Below are 13334 nucleotides of genomic sequence, written 5' to 3'. Positions count from 1 at the left end.
CACTTAGATACTATGAAGAAGATAGTAAAAACAAATGCAATTAATATGTTTTGGAGATACCCATTTTTTATGAAATTTCTTAATTTTTAGTGTTCTATTTTTATTTATATTGTATATACATATATACGCATATATATATAGTAGCATTAATTTGCACAAAACAAATTTCATTAAAATATCCCTGAGCTTAATATCTTGGATTACAGTCAAAATAAAATTAAAATAATTTCCTTACCGTATAATACTTTATCATATTATTTTATCATTGGTTTCAAATATTATTCTCTTTTCTTTATAGAAAATATCTTGTTAATATACAGTTTGTTATTTCTTACTGATTTTGCAAGGTCAATTGGTTATAGGTTTAGATTATTATTATGATTGAATATTACCTAAGTTTCAGTCAAAATTAATTAATTTGTATTATTATTATTATTTATTTTTAATATACATATATTTAATGTTAGGATTATCCAATAGTTTATTTAGTATAAACTTGGCATCTGAGGTTTTTTATACATGTATGTTATTATTTAAGTTCAGTAGAATCTTAGAAATTTTAATTTTTAATGTTGTATAATAAATGCATTAATTTGCAATATCACTAATAGAGAATTTTATTTTGAGTATTTATTTCTAGTTTTAATTTCATATAACCATTTTCAGGTTAACATAAGACAAATATGTCATACATAACTTATTTTGTTTTGACACTAGTACAAAAATTATAATATCTAACCAAATTCATATCTTCATCTTAGCTTGATTTCGGAACTTATAGAATTAGAGTGTAGACTGGTCTTCTGGATTTGAATCTCAAGTACTACAATTGCAACTGTTAACTTGGCAGTAGTAAGGATTCATTTTTAGTGTATCACAAATGCAATTAATATGTATTGGAGATACCCATTTTTTATGAAATTTCTTAATTTTTAGTGTTCTATTTTTATTTATATTGTATATGCATATATACACACATATATATATATATATATATAGTAGCATTAATTTGCACAACATAAAATTTTCATTAAAATATCCTTGAGCTTAATTTCTTGGATTATAGTCAAAATAAAATTAAAATAAATTTCCTACCGTATAATACTTTATCATATTATTTTATCATTGGTTTCAAATATTATTGAAATATGGATGAAAAATGAATTTTATGTGGCCATTCAACATTTTGAATGCTTTATTTTATTTTTGTCTACTTCTTTATAAATTCATGTGACTTTTGGATGTTAAAAGTTTGGGATGTATGCTCTTTTTGTATGAAATTTGTAAGTTCATTTCGATTACTTGAAAGTCTTTAACAAACGAGTACTTGACCTATATCATACCCACAGTCTATCCACTGATCTAATGAAAAAAATCAGTCTAGTTCAGTGTCGAGGTCGGTTTAAAAACATTGTTCTAAACGTTTTTTATATTTTCTTATAATATACATTTTTAAACATATTTGTAAAATTATAGTTTTTTCTTTTGTGAACTCACTGACAGTACTTGTAATATCATATATAGTATCAATATAATTTTAAATTTTGGGTCAAGATGAATGGAAAAAAATAATATAAATGGAGGTATAACTAATTGAAAACTATTGTGTTTTGATTTTAGTGGTCATCGGAGATTCAGAAATATCATATATAGCATCAAGTTACTTTTTTTTTTTTGTTAAATGGCATTTAGTATCAAGTTACTTGCCAAGTCTTCGTGGTTATCAAAAATATTTAGAAAACTTTGATTTTGATTTTATTGTTAAAATTCGATTTCTCAAACTGCTTTAATTTTGTAAATACTTTTTTTTTCAAAAAAGTTTCTAAAACAAAATGAAGACTGTTTTTTTAAAACGTCTTCAAAACCAAGACTGTTATGTTTTGATTTTTTTTTTTTTGTCATCAGCGTAAAAACACACACTCTCATCCGGTCTCTAAAAACCATGCCAGTAACTCTGCATCCATGTGAACAACAAAAGACGGTTGTGTCCTGACACTTCGTGCTAGTCGATCCGCCTGCATATTCTGTTGTCTTGGTACATGAATAATCTCTGAGTTGATGAAGCCGTCTTTGAGGGTTTTTATATCTTCCAAATAACTTGTAAAAGCTGGCCATTCCTCTGGTTCTGAACCATCTTTACCAATTGGGAACAATCTGTTGCAAACGTAACCCTGAACTGACGCAAATTTCTCATACTTTCCATTACCCATATCAGAGCCTCTACTTCCGAGTGAAGGGGAGAGAGACTCGCTCTGACATTCCGTGCTCCCATCAAACTGTCAAAACCTTCTAAAGTACTATACCAACCTTGGCCCGAGAATCTGTCTTTATCTTTCCACGAACCATCTGTGAAACACCAACGGCCTGGAATTACCGTTTGTGGTGCTATCTCAGCTTGTCGTACCAGAGTCTGTGTATCTGCATTTTGTGTATCAATCCATAGTGCTGATTCTGTCTCTGCCAATTTCAAAGTATCTCTCGGATCAACATCTAAATTACTGAAAACCTTGTTGTTCCTTCCTTTCCAAATGTACCATAGAATCCAAGCATACTGATGAGTTTCCATCTTCGGATCAATTCTCCAAAATAAATAATCCATATTTTTTAAAAAACCTTGATAGGGAAAAATAGCTGGACTGGAGGGGATCTGTGAAAGAGCCCATACCTGACGCGCTGGTGGACACTCAAAAAACACATGATTTATGGATTCCTCGGAAGCGCCGCACCTATCACAACATATGTCACCTTTTATCCCTCTCGCTTGCAAATTCTTTTTAACTGCTATGCACCCTGATACCAATTGCCATAGGAAATGTTTGAGCTTTGGTGGACATCTTACTTTCCAGCAAAATGATTTCAAAGTATCAACTGTAGGTCCAAATACTATTATTGGTTTCTCCTTATCAGGATAAACTCTCTCCACTTGGTATCCTGATTTCACTGTATATTTTCCGTTGTTTGTGAAATGCCATCCGTCCCTATCCTCCAACTGATTCCTACTCAGCGGTATACTTTCGATGATTTTTACATCCTGAGGATCCACTAAAGTCCGAAGTGCCTGCGAATTCCAAGTTCTTGTAGTTGAATCAATTAGAGAATCAACTGTAAGATCAGGGTGATTAGTATGAAGGTTTTTGTTTGCTGGTCTCGGGCGGGTGGATGGGATCCAGGGATCATTCCATACTGAGATAGAAGATCCTGTTCCCACCCTTTTGATTAGTCCTTTGTTAACCAGAGATATAGCAGAGATAATACTCCTCCAGCCGTACGACGGAGAGTATGATCGGGTCGGTTCTAGGGGTGAAGCATTCCTAAAGTACCGTCCTTTAAAGACCCGTGAGAATAAAATCTTGGGTTTCTCTATCAGGCGCCATAGCTGCTATCCAAGCATCGCCGTATTAAAATTCGTAAGGTCTTTGAAGCCCAAGCCTCCTTCCTCCTTACTTAAAACTAGTTTATCCCAAGATTTCCAATGCATGCCCTTTGTACTCCCGTCTGGGCTCCACCAAAATTGTGCTACCACACTCGTTAATTTATTTGCAATCGCCTTTGGTAACCTATAACACGACATCACATGATTTGGCAATGCCGTTATCACTGATTTAATGATCACCTCCTTCCCACCTTTGGTAAAAAATTTGAAAGTCCAACCATTTACCCTACTATTCAACCTTTCTTGTATGAACCCAAAGACTTGTATTTTGGATCCATCAATATTCTCCGGTAATCCCAGATAAGATCCCATTCCTCCTAGATTTTGAATTCCCAAAATATCTCTTAATTCCTGCCTGCTGGATTCTTTTATTTTGTGTCCAAATTGTATAGAAGATTTCTGAAAATTTATTTGTTGACCTGAGACCGCCTCATACTCCTTTAGAATCTTGAGAATAGTTTGACACTCCTCCTTATGCGCCTTACAGAAAAAAGACTATCATCTGCAGAAAGCAAATGAGATATGGATGGACAAGCTCTAGCAACCTTCATTCCCGTAAGTTGTTTTCCCCTTTCAGCCTTTTTTATATTCGTGATCAAAGCTTCAATACACATAATAAATAAATAGGGTGATAACGGATCCCCTTGTCGTAAACCTCTATGGGGAACTATTAGACCTCAAGGTTAGCCGTTTAACAATACCTGGTACTGCACTGATGATATACACCCCATCATCAATTTTATCCAATGTGAATCAAAACCCATTTTATGACAAAGAGCCTGAATAAAGTCACATTCCACTCTATCATACGCTTTACTCATATCCGTTTTGATTGCCATAAACTTTCCTTGACATGCCTTATTGGTCCTTAGTTATGTTTTAATAGAGACTGTTATGTTTTGATATTACCACAATTTTTAAACATCAACCATATATGTATTTGTGTCGTGACCAGAAAAACAATTTATGTATATGTGATGTCTAATACATTGTTTTTGCTATGCAAAACAAACTTGAATGCAGTGTTATAATAAAATCATGCAATGTTGAAATATAGCTAACATGTACTAACATAGACGATCATATACTATCCTACCATGTACTAACACTACTTTACGTGTAATTAGTAATTAATATTTAGGAAGTTAATGTTGTTGGTTAACCATAAAATAAGGAATGGCATAACTTGTAATTAACAAATTATATTAAGAGCAGAATCCTAATATGAATTTTGCTTTAATAGTATAGATTACGAAGTATAAAGTTGAAAATAAAGGATCTTTTTTTAAACGCTTGATAATATTATATAAGAATAGCATACAACTTTTAATAGAGCACAGCATTACAAGAAGGATCAAGAAGAACCATTCAAGAACTGAAGGAGCTAAGAATGGTGGAATTCATGATGCAACCATGATGGATATCCAACAGCAATGTATGATTGAAAGCGATCCTCTTTGATGACACTGTCCGCAATAAGGGCTGCTCCTTTGATGTCACGTCGTTTTAGAAACTGAACACGCCAAGACAAAAAATGTTGGAGTTGAGAACAGATCTTCTGAGTGTAGAACTTTAGGGAAGGCCAGAAAGAGGGATTTGAGACTGCAGTGACAAAATCCCTGTCGTGACTAGCAAAAATAATTGAGTCGTAGTGAAGAGTATGAAGGCTTTCAATTGCCCATAACCAACTTTGTAGCATTGCATCTGCTTCACAAAAAATGCCTGAAAAGGATCGACGTCCATGTAAGAGAACACGACCCTCAGAATTCCTAAGGATCCAAGAAGCGCCACTGTTATAGTTGTGTTTGTTCCATGCACAGCCAATATCACATTTGTACCAAGCAGCAGGGGGAGGCTTCCAACCAAATAGAATTTTCTTTTTCCTTTCTAAATCAATAGCCTGCTCAGACTTGTCAATAGCCTTGATGAGAAACCAATGATTCACTGTCTCATAAACTTGACTGTTGAAAACCGGGGCAGGAGTAATGTTGTTTTCAAAGAAATGTGAATTCCGGTTCTTCCAAATGTTCCAAATAATCCAAGGAGCAGCTCTGCTTATATTAACCGGTATGGAAGGTTGATCTCGATCTCGAAGAACATAGTAGATATTGGAAAAGACTGATGTATTAGAAAACCCTGACAGAGGACGAGGGAAGTTACTAATTGCCCAGTACTGTCTAGCAAGAGTGCATGTGAAGAGCACATGGTTGATGGATTCACCTTCATGGCCACACACCTGACATCTGGTATCTATTTTGATTCCTCTGGAGATGAGATTATCTGCAACTGGAAGAGCTTCACTCATCACCTTCCAAAGAAAGATCCTGATCTTTGGCTCTGTATCAAGGGACCAGATAATGTCCTTTATTCTATTAAGAGAGGGGAGCATTCCGCCTGCCACAAAAGCATCAGAGCTTGCTAACCTCTCAGCAAGCCAATAGCCAGAGCGAACAGAGTACTCTCCTGACCTCGTGTGATTCCAACAGAAGTAGTCCTCAGAAGAAGTAACTGGCTTTATCTTCTTGATGATTGATATACCATGAATTTCACCCGTTTTTAGCCATGGTATATGAGAGTTTTCAATCATATTTACTACGTTTTCAAAGTATTTTAGAGTATTTTCAGGCACATGTACTTAATTGAAGAAAGCAATACTTTTAAGGCATTTTTGGAGTATTCTCACGAATGAAGAATCGACCGATAGGAATCATGCGAGATCGGACGATTGGAGTCAATTACAATCGATCGACAGATATCGAAGAGTGTCGATCGACATTAAGCCATTCGATGGATTACGATTTAGAAGATTTTCAAGTATCACAAAGTGTGCTATTTACACAATTAGTCCCTGGCCGCCTGTTAGGCTTTATATACTAGGGTTTTGTATCATTTTAGAGGCAGACTTTCCTAGAGACCTAGTGGAGAAGAGAAGAAATTTGGCTACCTTAGGAGAAGAGTTAGAGTTGGAGAGATAGATCTGAGACTGCAAAACAGAGAAGATCTTGAACTCCCTTTTTATCTTACTCATTACTCTTTGTGTTCCTTATTTCATATTAAGTTTTATTCAAACCATCATGACATTGTCTCTCATGAATATGTCTGAGTAAACCTAATTGTTAGATTTAGGTTTCTCATAAGGGTGAATCATGTGATGAGATTGTGACAATTGTTAGGGTGATTAAATTAGTTCTTTCACTTTAGTTATTCTTAATACTAGATTTATGATTGATCACCCTTAAATCTAGATCTTAGGATTGAAGAGATAACCAACTGTATACTCTCAATACCCTGAAACAAACTAAAGTGATCTAACTGACTAGACACATGCGAAAGGTGGTCTAGATCATTAGAGAACGTATTCAACCAAATCGATAATGCTTGCTAGAATTACCATCGATCGATACAACCATCGTTGTAGCGATCGATTGTTTAAAAGGTGTATCGATCGATTAGACGGAAGTCGTATCGATCGACTCTTTTCCGAGATCAACAAACGACAGTTGAGATCCGGGATCTAGTCAAAGGAGACCCTACTGGTCGTACCAATTGTTTGAGTTCAAAAGACTAAAGCCCTAATGTCACGTTCAAACTGCATAAATTCATACCTGAGAAATACCTGGATCTAGCTATTTTCCTCATTAAGAAACAACCTTCATTTCAGTTACTGAACAACTTCCTTGTTCACATTAATATTTGCTGCTTTAAAACATATAAAACCTTAAGTCTATCTTTATTTCTAATTAATTGAACCTTCAAGTAATCCTAGAGTCCTTGTGGATTCGATCCTTAAGTACTACATCTGAACCTCTTATTTGAGAGAGTAATTCACTTTTAGGGAAATTTGAGTGATATCAAATTTGACGCTGTTGCCGGGGACTCTTTCTTATTACTTTTAGATTTAATTTAGGATTTAGCATAGACTTTGTTACTTTTGCTAATTTTTCTATTCTTTTGTTTTACAACACAAAGGATGGAGAATACAGATGTCGGCCAAGCATCGATCGACACGGAACATTGTCAATCGAGCGACGCAGATACAGAAGAATCGATCGTTTCATCCGAAACCTTATCGATCGATACCACCCAGCCGGAAGCAGGTAAGTACCCTCTTACCGATGCTGATAATGAGAAAGTAGTCCAAACTGAACCAATAGGTCAATCAAGCAACACTTCTAGCCAAACTAATGAAAAACAGGGGACTGAAATCCCTGTTAAGTCAAACTCTACCTTAAACATAGGTAAAGAAATTAAATTACCCTTGCAAGACTACTTAAACCCCGATAGGACCTATTCCAATAGGTCCGCTATCAGAATACCTGATGACGTCACCTCGAAAACCCAGTTTAATGTTGATTATTATAATATGGTGCGTCGAAACCCTTTTAAAGGATCTTCTTTAGAACATCCACAAGACCACATCGAAGGTCTAGAGAAATTAATTCCAGACGAGTACATACGTTGCAGACTTTTTCCATTTTCACTAGAAGGGGAAGCCTTGAGATGGCTAAACTGTCTACCAAAAGGATCCCTGACTAGCTGGAAAGAGATTAGAAATGTCTTCCTTAAGCATTTCTTCAACGATACTCGTTACTGGGAAGTGAGGAGGCGAATCTCTACCTTCCGTCAAAATCCTCAGGAATCATTCAAAAACGCATGGGGAAGATTCAAGAGTTACGAACTCGAATGCCCCCACCATGGTTATTCAGAACCACAATTTCTTAAGATTTTTTACAAAGGTGTTAGTCTGAGCTATAAGACAACGCTTGATACAGCAAGCGAAGGGAATTTCGTTACTAGAAATCCTATGGAGGCAAGACGCCTAATCGAAAACATGGCAACAGGAAGATCCTATGAAGAGATGAATGAAGAAAAAGAAAAAGCTATAATCTCAATAGAAAATACTGAGTTAGCTGAGATAAAAAATTCTATAAATTTGCTTCACTCCCTTCTGACAGATCGAAACCCACCTAACCTGTGCCAGTACTACAATAAAACTCCTCCTATATCAGAAGATGAGCTCGACTTTATAGAAGAATTAGATACTACTGATCATCATTCTGTGTTTAACGTCGACAGCTTTACACGAGACTATGAAATCTGTATGCAGTCTCTTACTGGGAGAGAAAAGTACAATCTAAAATAAGCTCTTACAGGAAACCGTAAAATGAAATCCGAATTCAATGGGAAAATAAACAGCGTTTACAGTGAACTAAATCAGAAGATGGATTCATTAATTGAACACCTACGGGGATTGGAAGACCAAATTGCTAACCTCGCAACTACTCTAAAAAGAGAGACATGCCGTCTTCCTGGAAGGACCGATGCTAACCCTGGGGCAAAACGCCAGGCATATGCCGTGATGTTACAAAGCGGAAAACGCCTTGAAACGAATGCCAGAGAAGATGCCAGCAATAAAAAATCATCGATAAGGCAGGAAAGAGAAATTCCAACCCCATAGAGCTTCTTGACAATGATTCCGACTCAGGAACATCAGAACAAAGGAAAAACTCTTCAAATAAAAAGGATCAGGGAAAAACTATAGACTTAGAAAAAGAGAATCCTGATGCCGAAATCGAAGTCGATCATCTAGACGAACCAAATATCGATCGATCCTCTGGGAAGGAAAACGATCGACCGTCTGGCGGCACCAACGATTGCAATATACAATCTACCGGAACTGAAAGAGTCTATAGAACTCCTCCCCCATTTCCTCCAAACAAACCGCAAACTAAGAAGGCATTGGAACATGCAATCTGCAAAAAGGCCTTCGACAAAATCATTCTCGAGATGTCTCTCAGTGACGCCCTTAAGATAGCCCCGTCGGTGAAAAAGTACGTAAAAGATATGATATCCTCGAGTAGAGAACAAAGCGTTATGATGGTGTCAGAGGAAGTAAGTGTGATGATACAAGGAGAAACTTCAATCAAAAGGACTGACCCTGGTAGTTTTGTCCTAGATTGCAAGATACAAAACGCACCTTTTCCTCGATCTCTTTGTATCTTGGCTCTAGTGTAAACCTCATGCCATACTCTGTGGCAGTTTCACTAGGTTATAATGAATTCGTTCCAACGCCTATCACGTTAGTTCTAGCTGATCGTTCTATTAGGGTGCCTGAGGGAATCCTCGTAGATGTACCAGTCAAAATTGATGATTGCTTCATACCGACAGATTTCGTTGTACTAAAGTATAAACAAGTGCCGAAAGACCCCCTTATTTTAGGTCGGCCCTTTTTGGCTACAGCAGGAGCAATCATAGATGTTAAAGGAGGAAATATTAATTTAAATGTCGGAGATATATCAATGAACTTCGACATGGAAAAGCTAGTCAAACGTCCTCTGATAGACGATCACGCCTTTTACACAGAAGAAGTTTCTGAGCTAGAAAAAGAATACCTTATGGATATATGTGCTGATAGTTCATCAGAAGACACATTCACTCCTGATGAACAAGAAATCCTGAACATAGATAGCAGAACAGAAGATTATGCGAATCTTATGGACGCAAGCATCGGAATTGCAAATGAAGAAAATGATGATTCTAAAATCATTACGGATCAATACCTTAGGGAAACTATTGATCGATCATCTTCTTCATCGACCAACTGGACTAAAGAAAAAGCACCCAAGGTTGAACTGAAACCACTTCCAGCTGGCCTGAAATATGCATTCCTTTGCGATAAATCATATCCCGTCATTGTTAATGCTAATCTCACGAATGGAGAGCTTCCACTTCTTTTAAACAAACTGCGTAAGTATCGGAGAGCGATCGGGTATTCTCTCGATGATATTCCTGGGATAGCTCCTGACCTTTGTATGCACCGTATCCACCTCGAAGAAGATGCAAAAACATCTATAGAGCAGCAAAGGAGACTAAATCCAAACCTAAAAGAGGTAGTGAAAAAAGAAATAATTAAACTTCTGGATGCTGGAGTTATATATCCTATCTCAGACAGTAAATGGGTAAGCCATGTGCATGTTGTACCAAAGAAAGGTGGGATCACAGTGGTTAAAAATGATAAAGATGAACTCATCCCTACACGCACTGTCACTGGACATCGAATGTGTATTGATTACAGGAAACTGAATGTTGCTACTAGGAAAGACCATTTTCCCTTACCCTTCATCGATCAAATGCTCGAAAGACTGGCCAACCATAAATATTATTGTTTTCTTGACGGATTTCCAGATACCGATACATCCTGAAGATCAAGAAAAGACAACTTTTACTTGTCCTTACGGAACATTTGCATCTTTCAGAATGCCATTTGGACTATGTAACGCACCAGCCACTTTCCAACGTTTCATGATGTCAATATTCACAGATATGATCGAAGATTTCATGGAAGTCTTTATGGACGATTTTTCGGTTTACGGATCAAGTTTTAAGGATTGCCTAGACAACTTGTGCAAGGTATTGGAAAGATGCGAAGAAAATAATCTTGTCCTAAACTGGGAAAAATGCAATTTCATGGTAAACGATGGTATAGTCCTTGGACATAAAGTTTCCGCAGCTGGAATAGAAGTAGACAGAGCTAAAATTGAAGTAATGGCTGGTCTACCAGCACCCACAAACGTTAGAGACATAAGGAGTTTCCTTGGACATGCCGGATTTTACAGACGATTCATACAAGATTTCAGTAAAATTGCTAGACCTCTGAATAATCTTTTGTGCAAAGAAGTTAAATTCGATTTTACACCAGAATGCAAGGAAGCTTTTGAAGCACTGAAGAAGTCTCTTATAACTGCCCCAGTCGTACAACCCCCAGATTGGAATCTCCCTTTCGAGATTATGTGTGATGTGAGTGATTTCGCAGTTGGAGCGGTTCTAGGACAACGAAAAGATAAGAAGCTGCAGGCTATCTACTATGCGAGTCGCACACTCGACGAAGCGCAACAAAATTACTCTACCACAGAAAAAGAGCTACTAGCAGTAGTTTATGCTTTCGAAAAATTCCGCCAGTACTTAGTTGGAGCACATGTTATAGTCCACACTGATCATGCTGCTATCAAATATTTAATGCAGAAGAAAGATGCTAAACCAAGACTCATAAGATGGATCTTACTACTCCAAGAATTCGATATTGAGATCAAAGATAAAAGAGGAGTAGACAACGGTGTCGCTGATCATCTTTCCAGGATTCGAATTGAGGATAAAGTTCCTATAGACGATTTCTTCCCTACAGAGAATATAGCTCTTTTGGACACGTCATTCATAGGTCACATATCGCTCATATCTGACGGATTACTGGACGAATCAAATGACGAATTGACAACCGACATTACTGATGCAAGATCAATCGTATCCATCAGCAACAGAACATCAACATAACTTATTGACATACCAGTTAAGGTTGCTTGTAATGCTTTGAATCATAATATATCTGATGTCTCTCTACAAGAAGCAAATGCGATTGGACGGAACATCAAAGATCGACCCTGGTATGCCGATATAGTCAACTATTTAGCCGCTGATTTTGAACCAGAAAATTTAAAAGGTTATGAAAGAAAGAAACTCTTTCATGAAGTTCGGAGATACCATTGGGATGAGCCCTATCTCTACAAGCACTGTTCTGACGGCATATATAGAAGATGCGTCTCTGAAGCTGAAATTCCGAACATTATTTACCAATGTCATAGCTCTGACTACGCAGGACATTTCGCCACTTTTAAAACAGTTTCCAAAATTCTCCAAACAGGATTTTGGTGGCCAACAACATTTCGCGATGTTCATGCTCATATAGCACAATGCGACAGATGTCAGAGGAGAGGAAAAATAAGCAAGAGACATGAGATGGAACAAAACTTTATCTTGGAAGTAGAAGTCTTCGACTGTTGGGGAATAGATTTTATGGGTCCTTTCCCATCTTCTTATGGCAACAAATATATCCTGGTCGCTGTAGATTACGTTTCAAAATGGGTCGAGGCAGTTGCTTCTCCAACAAATGATGCATCTGTCGTTGTCAAACTTTTCAAGAGCATTATCTTCCCAAGATTTGGAGTTCCCAGAATAGTCATTAGTGACGGTGGATCACACTTCATCAACAAATTTTTCGACCGATTACTTGAGAAAAATGGTGTCCATCTTCGAGTGGCTACACCTTATCACCCACAAACCAGTGGACAAGTGGAAGTTTCGAACTAACAAATTCAGGAAATATTGGAGAAGACCGTTCGAATAGATAGGAAAGATTGGTCGCAAATTAGACAATGCCTTATGGGCATATCGGACCGCTTACAAAACACCACTGGGAACGACACCCTTTGACTTACTTTATGGGAAATCATGCCATTTACCAGTTGAACTGGAGCACAAGGCAGCCTGGGCAACCAAATTTCTAAATTTTGATATCAAGCCAGCTGCCGAGAGACTTCTAATTCAGTTCAACGAGCTCGATGAAATACGACATTTGGCATATGAGAATTCGAAGTTATATAAGGAAAGAACAAAAGCTTATGACGATAAGAAAATCGTATCTAGACATTTTGAGCCGAACAATCAAGTTCTCCTATATAACTCCAGATTAAACCTTTTCCCTGGAAAACTAAGATCTCCTTGGTCAGGACCTTTTACCATTAAGGAAGTAAAATCTTCTGGAGCACTAATGATCGTTAGTGAAGAAAGCGACGAGTTCACAGTAAATGGGCAGCGCGTAAAGCATTATTGGGCCAAACCACCAGATAAAAAGCCCATTCCGCTGCTACCACCCCGTGATAACTAAATACAGTTATCCTAAGTCGTGCTAAAGACTTTAAACTAAGCGCTGAATGGGAGGCAACTCATTTTTCTTTTTTATTTCTTTATTTTTAATACATTTTTCATTTAATATTTTCATCCTTATTTTAACTCTTATTTTCAATTTTATTTTCATTTTTATTTGGATTTATTTTTACTTAATTCTTTT

General features: G+C 36.8%; 1 non-coding gene and 1 pseudogene across 1 annotated transcript; one reads left to right on the top strand and one right to left on the bottom strand.

The window, feature by feature from the left end:
• LOC130499028 (uncharacterized) overlaps positions 1-11761 on the top strand; it is a 127445-nt pseudogene extending 115684 nt beyond the window's left edge.
• Positions 8028-8134, bottom strand: LOC130499260 (small nucleolar RNA R71). The gene has a single exon (XR_008938141.1). It is a non-coding gene; the product is annotated as a small nucleolar RNA R71 (small nucleolar RNA).
• Positions 11762-13334: the final 1573 nt, after the last annotated feature.

This window comes from Raphanus sativus, chromosome 8 (genome assembly GCF_000801105.2).
Source record: "Raphanus sativus cultivar WK10039 chromosome 8, ASM80110v3, whole genome shotgun sequence".
Lineage (NCBI taxonomy): Eukaryota > Viridiplantae > Streptophyta > Magnoliopsida > Brassicales > Brassicaceae > Raphanus > Raphanus sativus.
Note: the sequence above shows the minus strand (reverse complement) of the source record. Positions and strands in the feature narration are given on the sequence as shown.